At 46.3% G+C, this 9,070-nt stretch overlaps 1 long non-coding RNA gene across 2 annotated transcripts; it reads right to left on the reverse strand.

Annotated features, from left to right (window-relative positions):
- Positions 1-1,213: 1,213 nt before the first annotated feature.
- LOC117073549 lies at positions 1,214-7,946 on the reverse strand. Of its 2 annotated transcripts, none has more exons than XR_004433268.1 (4): positions 7,781-7,946; positions 4,640-7,597; positions 3,781-3,906; positions 1,214-1,235 (listed from the first exon to the last, which is right to left on the reverse strand). It is a non-coding gene; the product is annotated as an uncharacterized LOC117073549 (long non-coding RNA). The 2 variants fall into 2 exon arrangements; XR_004433267.1 differs by having other exon boundaries at positions 3,781-3,950.
- Between the last annotated feature and the right edge of the window lie 1,124 nt (positions 7,947-9,070).

Here is a 9,070-nt window from a genome sequence, read left to right on the forward strand (position 1 = left end):
AGTCAGAAAGGTAGTCTCACTCCTTGGAAGGAGGCTCCAACGTGGGGACTAGAGCTGCAGGGGGAGAAGGAGCTCCTTGCAGTACTGAAATAGGCTCTGGCAGGATCCCAGAGTCTGCAGTTCCATCCTTCTCTTTTTCCTTTTCTTTGAGAGTTTGGACTCTTCTTCCATTCGATGGTGAGTCTGAAGCCATGGACAATGAATTTATAAAAGGAATTCTCAGTGGCCATTTCCACAGTCTGCCCTGTGGAAAGCTGATGAGAGCACACTGCTGTCTCTGCACAACAGTGACCATCCAGTTCTCGCCAACAGGTAGAGATTATTTCTTAAATCTGTCTCAGTAATAATATCCCCCAGACCACCAACATAGAGTGGGGGCAGACTTCTCCACCAGTGGGTCTGGATGATGCATGGTTGAAGCCTGCTCTAGAAGCTTATCTGCTATGGGGTCATTGTTTTCACAAAGCGATCTTTCATATTCTGATCAGCAAGGGGGTCATCTGGATCTGCAGGCTTCTCATGTCTGTGCGGACACTCCTCTCCTCTCTCACCCTCTCCTTTCACCCACAAACAGCAAATGTGGGGCTTATTCCTTAGGTAGTAGAGTGTGTCCTGGGCCAGTTTGAGCAGCATGTCACTGGTGGATGTGGCTTTCCCCAGCGAAACAGCTGATCATGTTCTATCAGGGTTAGAAATCCCTCTCTCCATATCCGCAGTCACCTTTTAAAGACAGTTCTGCATCATGAACCTGGACGGGCAGTCATACTCCAGGTGTGAGAGGCGGGTCTGATGGACATTTTCTGCAGGCTCAGCACCCTTCAGTCTTCTTGGAATGCATGTGCACCACAGAGCCCCAGCCAGACACTGAATGGCCTGGCACAGATTTTGCACTTTTTCTCACATTTTCTTTGGTCATTCAGATACACGGGTTTTCTCCAGGACATGTGTGACACAGAAGAGAGAAGCATCCTCCCAGGTTTGTCTGTTTTAGGTGCTGGAGCCCAGAGAGGTCTCCTCTTGAGAGGGTCGGCAGGCAGCAGTAGCTTTTCAGGTGGGAGAGAGGACCCCCACAATCCTGTCAGCCCCAGCTCTTCTTTCTGGCTATTCTTGAGACCCTGGGCAATGGCCTTTGACCACATGTGATTCATCTTTCTTGACTCAAGGTGAACCTCACTTCCAAGGAATCTCCATTCTTGGAGGAAACTCTTGGCTTCCTAGTATCTCCAAGAACTGGCCTGGAAGAGACAGAGAAATGTGGATGCATCTTGAAATACTCACAATGTAAACTTGGTGCTTTTTAAAGACCCTCCCTCTACACTGACAGGGCTTAAGGAGACCTTGTGTCTGCTTCCAGGAGATGACAAAACCTTAAATGAGAAGGTCAAGAACCAGGATCACTGGAAAAAGAAACATCCAGTCTCTAAACTCATAGACATGTTGCAGAACATCTGTGTGTCTGGATGTTTATTGTGTCCAATGATGGATAAAGACTCAAAAACTCACCGGCTGTGGTGGCTCAAACCCTTAATCCCAGCAATTTGGGAGGCCAAAGCAGGTGGATCACCTGAGGTCAGGAGTTCGAGACCAGCCTGGCCAACATGGTGAAACCCCGTCTCTACTAAAAATACAAAACTTAGCAGGACACCATGGTGTGAGCCTGTAAACCCAGCTACTTGAAAGGCTGAGGCAAGAAAGTCATTTGAACCTGGGAGGCAGAGGTTGCAGTGAGCTGAGATCGTCCCACTGCACTCCGCCTGGGCAACAGAGACACTGTCTTAAAAAAAAAAAACAAAAAAACCTAACAAACAAAAATAAAATGCGAAAGCAAAAAGATTTTGGCTAAGTACTCCTGGCCTAGAAGGGCTCTTTGTTTTACATGCAATGCAGGTGATCTGTCCTGAAAAGAGGTCTCCTGGTCACAAAGTCTTACTTGGAAAGAGCTCCAAGTACACAGAGCCACAAGCCCATCAGCCATGGAGTTGTCTCTGCTGCCCAGGACGGAAACACAGAAACTCAGGGTAAAGGTGATTGAGGCTAGAACAAAAAGATTAGGGGAAAAAAAGAAAACTAATTTGAAAAAATTGAAGAAAAATATTCTAACATGAAGTAATTTTTTATTAAAGCCTTGTCTCTGAATAAGTTAAATATGGCATATCACAGTATTGTACATAATAATCTAAAATTTTAGCTATTGGCCAAGCACAGTGGCTCATGCCTGTAATTCCAGTGCTTTGGGAGGCCAAGGTGGGAGAATTTTGTGAACCTAGGAATTGGAACTAGCCTGGGTCACAGAGTGAGACCATGTCTCTGACAAAAATAAAAAATTAGCTGAGCATGGTGGCATGGCCTGTAAAACAATAAATAAAGGTAAATTCTAACTACCACAAACTAAGCTACAATATTTGTGTCATCATACAGTAATAGACAATGTATTTCAGTCCAAAAGAAATAACCAATTGATTTCAAAATACATTCAGAGCTTTGCCTTCTCTGTATGGTGGAAGAGCAAGAAACAGACTCCCTCTGGCACCAAACACACAGGAAGCCAGACCAACCACATGAACCAGATGTTTCCAGACACTAGAAGCATCTGCAAGGAGCACAGGACAGTGGTCTAGAGGCTGAAACTGAGGGGACCACATTGCTGCCCCAGCTTAGAGCCTGCAGTGCCTCCCGCAGTGCAGGGCAGAAGGATATAGGCAGCGCATGAAAGTCACCACGTTAAAGAGACAAAGTTAAGAATGTGAGGAGAGAAAAACACAGGACTGAGTACCAGAAAGTAGGGAGGAGTGGCTGAAATAGGGGTAAGATTGGAGAGTAGAAGATGGGGGCTCATTAAACCATTGGCAGGTATATGGGTATATACCAATCAAGATAAATAATATTACCCACTACAAAAGAGAAAAGGCACCCGACACTTACCCAGGCTATAGTGCAGTGTCACGATCTCGGCTCACTGCAACTTCCGCCGCCTGGGTTCAAGTGATTCTCCTGCCTCACCCTCCTGAGTAGCTTGGATTATAGGCACATGCCACCATGCCTAGCTAATTTTTGTATTTTCAGTAGAGACGGGGTTTCACCATGTCGGTCAGGCTGGTCTCGAACTCCTGACCTCGTGATCCGCCTGCCTCGGCCTCCCAAAGTGCTGGTGTGAGCCACCGTGTCCGGCCCACACTACATTTTTTTTTTCAGAGCATTTTCACAAGAAAGCTTGTCATTATGAGTGTAATATTGTCTAAAAGTAGCAGAGGAGGGAACATTTCCCAATATGTTTTAGGAAGCTAGTATACCCGTATACTCTCCAATAGAATCGGAGAAACACAGTACCAAAAAAAACAAAAACAAAAACAAAAACAAAAACCTGTAAAACAGTATGCCTCATGAAACTCGATGTGCAAATCCCCAACAAAACATTATTCAAGAGAACCACATGCTTCACCCTGGGTGAATTTCTTCTAGGAATCATAAAGATTGGGGGAAATCAAAGGAAATCTTTTGTTAAGAATCAAAGTTGTAGACTCCTGTCTTGAGTTGATTACTTTGAATTTTTCATCCCAAAATATATACAGGGCCTGGTCTAATTCTATGATCTTTATCATATGCAGCCAGATGCTGAAGAGAAATAGATACAACAGCAATATGGGAGTTACCCTCTCTAAAGCCCAACTGAAATACCCGGAGTCGGAAGTTTCACAAACAGAAAAACAACATACTTATCCTGAACAAGGGAAGGAGAAACAATTCAAACATTTAAATTAAAATTGCTATGAGAATACTGACTTGTTAGAAACTGAAGGAGCGAGCAATGCTGCTAAATTCCACGCTTTTCCATCAGAATACGGAGATAGACAACCTCGAAGTGCAGTTTCTTCACAATTGACTTTATCCAGTCATAACATTAATTTCCTTATGAATCAACTCATAAAATAAACTCATGACATATTCTCTGACTAAAAGAAGGCAAGATAAACTGAACGGTTAGCTGTCAGTGTAGTAAATTATGTACGAGCATCTTATTGCTGCATTTTTAAATAATGATGGAATTAGAAATAATCTAAGTTTCTATCAAAGAATAAACAGTGAAACAAATCTTGTATACCCATTCTTTGGAATAAATTTAAGACATTAAAAATAGAATCTCGTGCATTGATATGGAATAACGTAAATGATATATTGCTTGTGAAATAGCAAAATAAAAAAGTATGATACAATTTGTGTTCAGAAACTGTACATGTATTTAGCTTCTTTTTTTTTTAAATTTTCTTCTTTTTTTTTTTTTTTTTTTGGAGGCAGGGTCTCACTCTGTTGCCCAGACAGGAGTGCAATGGCATGATCACAGCTCACTGCAGCCTCAACCTCCTGAGCTCAAGGGATCCTCCCCGCCGGCCTCCCAAAGTGTTGGGGTTACAGACATGAGCCGCCGCACCTGGCCAAATTTATGTGTATTTATAAATGTATAGAAAACCTCCAGAAGAATAAACACCAAGCTATAATGATTCCTTCTAAGAAGAGAGTGAGTTTGGAACAAAGAGGAAGACATCGGAGACTTCTGCTACATAAAGATCTCTATGATCTGCCGTTATTCAAACAACATGCATTTCTTTTATAACTAGAAAAAGAAAAAAATACACATTGTTACCATTTGGTAGGAGTGCAATAGTTTTGTTTTCATCAGTATTTGAATTACATGTTAGTGCACAGCACAAACCTGGAAGAGAAAGCCCAGAGGAATAATAAAAAAATCACACCTCAAAAAGTGAGTGGGTGTTATCTTTACATAACAACAAGCGTTCCAGGTGAGTGGTGGTCGGGATCTACCACTACTCCAGCTCCCTCAAATCACCTAAGCCCTGCCAAGGGGAAGACAGAGGACAGGGAAAGCCAAGTGCCAGCAAGTACACTCCCCAACCAAAGGCCTGTTTCTGCAAGTTTTCTGTCATTAAGAAAAAAATGGAGTCCAAATGGGATGTGGACCCCTTCAGGACACTGGCAGAGAAACACAAAGAATACGCCACAGTCATACCTTAGAGGAAGACTTCGAGCTTTAGACTTGAAATTCATCAAAAGCTTGTATGAAGTAAATAAAGCTACTCTACCTCTCCAAGTGTCAGTTTCCTCACCTATAAAATGGGAACCGCATGTCAACTTCATCAAACTGTTGCCAGAGTTAAATTCACAAAGACATTTAAAAGTGACTGTTACTATTACTGCAAGGGTTCACATTATTTATAAAAAAAAAAAAAAGCATCAGACTTCAAAATACACAAAAGGAATAATGTCCATGTGTCCAAAGACAAGATGATCAGCTTTCGAAGCAGCCTGAGGTGCATGATCATGAGGTCCATCCCTAACTAGAACTCTCACAGCTCCACTGAAGAGGACACACACAGGGCCACAAGAAGCTAAGTGCATGGCCAGTGTAGAGTGACTGGTGAAGTGAGGGTGGAATTCCTAAAGACCCTCTGAAAAGCAGTTACACAACAGGCTCCCAGGAAACACTGGAACAAACCAGGCAGCTGAGCAGATACTACCAGGAATGAGGTGAGCAGAGAAGGGCCGGAGCCACAAATCTCAGCAGAATACACCAAACTGCAAGGAGCTCCTGGCTCTGTGAACAGCAGCTGTGGCTGCATCAGGACCAATCTTGTGAGGCAGCTGCTGGGGACAGCTGAGATCACCTGTTTTTGCAGCCACACACCCAACAGCAGTGCCTTCGGAACACAAATCACAAAATCCTCTCCATTCATCTTTAAGGTGACGGATGATGGATGCCCTCACATTACAACAGCCTGACTACACTTGCGGACAAATGTATTTAGAAACTCCCACCTAAAGGGGGAATAGTCAGTAGTAAAATGAGAATATTGAGGGATGGTGGAGGAACGCAGGTACTTGACCCCACAAACTCTACTGAAAACAAGGGAAGAGAATGTTGTACTGTGGTCTCCCCATACTTCATCTCATCACATCCATAGATGCTGCATGGTTCTTGTTCCCTTATTTACAAAGGTGTTGATGAGCCCAAGTGTAATTGATCCTGAAAGAGAAAATTCTTTACAAAGTACAATTAGTGTCTAATATCCATGACCAGGGTTTTAAGGGTTTTTTAAAATTGTAACCCACATTCAGGAATCACAAATGAAGCCTGTTGTAATGTGTGCTATGAACAAGGTCTTATTTTCATGTAGATTAACACCTTGGTTTTTATGGATTAAACATAAAAGCATAAAAGCTGGCTTCATTCCAGAATCAAAGGAACTGTCCCTGAGGACATATGGAATTAAGGGACATCAATGATTAGGAAGCTACACGAAACTAGAAGTGCTCCCAGAAGTTTCCATTGTCTAGACAGAAAAATTAAACAGACCAGCCCGAGAGAGTAAAGGTACCTCCGTGAATGCCTGGGGTGATGAACATTCCATTCAAAGCAAAATTGTGAAGCCTGAGGAGTTTCAAAGACGCCCCAAGTGCTCTTCCACAGCTTGAAAGTCACTCCCACAAAGCTGGAGCACCACCTGTTCCTGAGGATCAGGTTGCCATCTGTGTCTTTGAGACACTGCCCAGTCAGGCCTCAGTTGAGAAGAGGCCAATGATGTCACGTGTAAAATGCCTAAACCATCTTCATCTTTAGGTAGCTATTTGGGGAACTTTCCACCAAATGGGTTGGTGGAAAATGGCGCACCAAAGACACGCCTGGGAAGTGAGATTTTCTCCTCTGCTCTTAGCATCTCCTGGGTAAACCAATAATGACACTCCCTGGCGCCTCAACATCCACATCCGCGAAAAAGGCGCTGGTGAGGGTGACATTTTCACGAAGCCACAGTCCATGTCACCCCCTGCAAAACCCTGAACTTGTGCACTGGTGGGCCAGGCAGCATATTTCTCCCCTTAGCGGCTGCATTGCGCTCTGCCTGGAGAGGAAAGAGGGTAGTGGCACAATGGACAGCGCCCAGACCTCAGGCCGGTTCCCACAGCAGCTTAGGAAAGCACCGGCTCCCTGGGCTGCAGGAGGCGCAACGCCCAGGAAAGACCCCAGGTGCAGGTGGGAGAGGGAACCCAGCAGAGCAGCGGGAAGTGGGGTGAGGACCACACCCGTCCGAGTTGGACAAGGGCAGATGCACTTCGCGGCGTCACGCCTTCCTCACTGCCCAGCCTGGACCTGCCCCTCCTGTCTCTCTCCGGACTCACTTCCCATGGCAAGGAGGTGCCCGCGATCAGTAGCCGGCATCGCCGTGGAAGCGGCGAGGTCCACACTGCTCTGCCCAACACTCCTAGGTTGCCCGCCTCCTCGCATGTCGTCTGCTGGGATTCTAGTCCAGCCGCCTTGCCACCAACGAGCGGGGAACCGTTAAGAACTACCGTTTCCAGTCAGCCTGGCCGGGCGCGCGCTGCACCGCTCACCCGACGAGAATTGCGCCCCGTCCCCGAGCCCGGGGCATGCTGGGATTGTAGTCCCGAAGCGCTTGAAACAACGGGCGGGAGCTTTAAGGAGACTACAGCTCCCAGAATGCACAGCGAGGCCGGCACAGCCCGGCTTCCCCCTTCAGGACTGCGCACCACCCCCATTCATGCTGGCTGGGATTGTAATCCGGTCGCCCTGCAATTAAAAAACTGGAAGCTAATCAAAGATGACAACTCCCAGTATGCCAGGCGTAGCTCCCGCCCTCGAATCCACACCTCCCCGAGTCCAGAGCAGTTCTGCCATGATAACGGGAGCCTGACTGTTCCCAAACCTTTTCTGCCTGCCGGGCGATAGCAGGACCAGGGCGGCTGGTCTTACCGTTTAATTATGTCACTACCTCTCCCTAAAATGCTGTCTTCATGCTTTGTCATTGCCAGAAGTTTGATTTCTCACGGAGCAGCAGGGGACCAGGAGCTGCTCACAAACCTGTCAGGGTTGCCATAGTAACGCTCCTCTTCCTGGAGCGGTACTCGCCCCACCCCTTCCCTCGTCCCCGCCCCTTCTCCTCGCCCCCTGCCCTTCTTCTTGCCCTGCTCCTTCCCTCGGGGCTGCCTCTCCCCTCGGCACCGCCCCTCCTCCTCGCCCCACCCCTGACACGCCCCTTCGAACATGCGCAGTGTAGTCCCTGCGTAGGACTGAGGCTAATGGTCAGGTGTCTGACAGTTCTCCGACTTCTTGGCATCCCACGCGGGAAGCTCCCTCCTAAGTGTCTGAAACTATCAGTTGACTGCCAGAAATGGATATACGCGGTCGCTGATAACCTGGCACTAGCCTTTTCAAACCCACCATTTCCTCTATCCTCTAGGCTGTCACAAATCCTCCTCTGCACCCCAGCCCCTTGGACCCGGGCCTGGCTGCATGGCCCACACCTTAAATTTGCCGGAAGGCTGGAAAGTCATTGGTCTTTAATAACTGTCAGTCATCTGTGCCTAACTCGGACTTTCTCCAAGAAAAAAAAAAAAAAAACTCTAAGGAGAATCTATTTTTCATTCTTCTAAGTAGTTAAAATTAGAAATCACAACAAGTCAATAGAAAGCTCTGCCCTGCCAGCCTCCTAAATCACAATATGGCCTTGGTATGGAATTTTTTTTTTTTTTTGGAAGGGCGTGTTGACATGTTGGGTATAAAAATTGGGGGGGGGGTTGACCAATTTTTGGAAGTTTTCAGCTATTAGTTGGTGATAGGCCTCTCACAGGGACGCTCCTGCCACTCTAATAAAAAGTAGAAAACGTCACAGTGAAAGGCCTGACCCTGCTGCATCCAGTCAGGAAACAGCCACAGGGAAGGGAGCCCCTAAGACACTTTGGGAGCCACATCTACCACTTCTCTGCCCCCGACCCAAGCTGGTCCCAGACCTTGGGGTCCTAGTGTGGACCTCCCGGTGGTAATTAACGCAGGTGCAGAACCAGAGAGCCCCTTGGTCCCTCCCGACACATGAGGGAAGTTTGTGTGGTGAGGTCATGAACAGTGTCTGCGTTTCTGCTGTGAATAGGGCTTTCTTGGAAACACTTAATTTCCCTTTTTAAATATCCCTTTGGAACCACGTTTAACAAGTTGCTGGCGGAACTTAACAGTGATAATTCTTTGACTCCATTTTTCTTTTTTCTT

Source organism: Trachypithecus francoisi, unplaced genomic scaffold (genome assembly GCF_009764315.1).
Source record: "Trachypithecus francoisi isolate TF-2019V2 unplaced genomic scaffold, Tfra_2.0 Lachesis_group4, whole genome shotgun sequence".
NCBI classification, from domain to species: Eukaryota; Metazoa; Chordata; class Mammalia; order Primates; family Cercopithecidae; genus Trachypithecus; species Trachypithecus francoisi.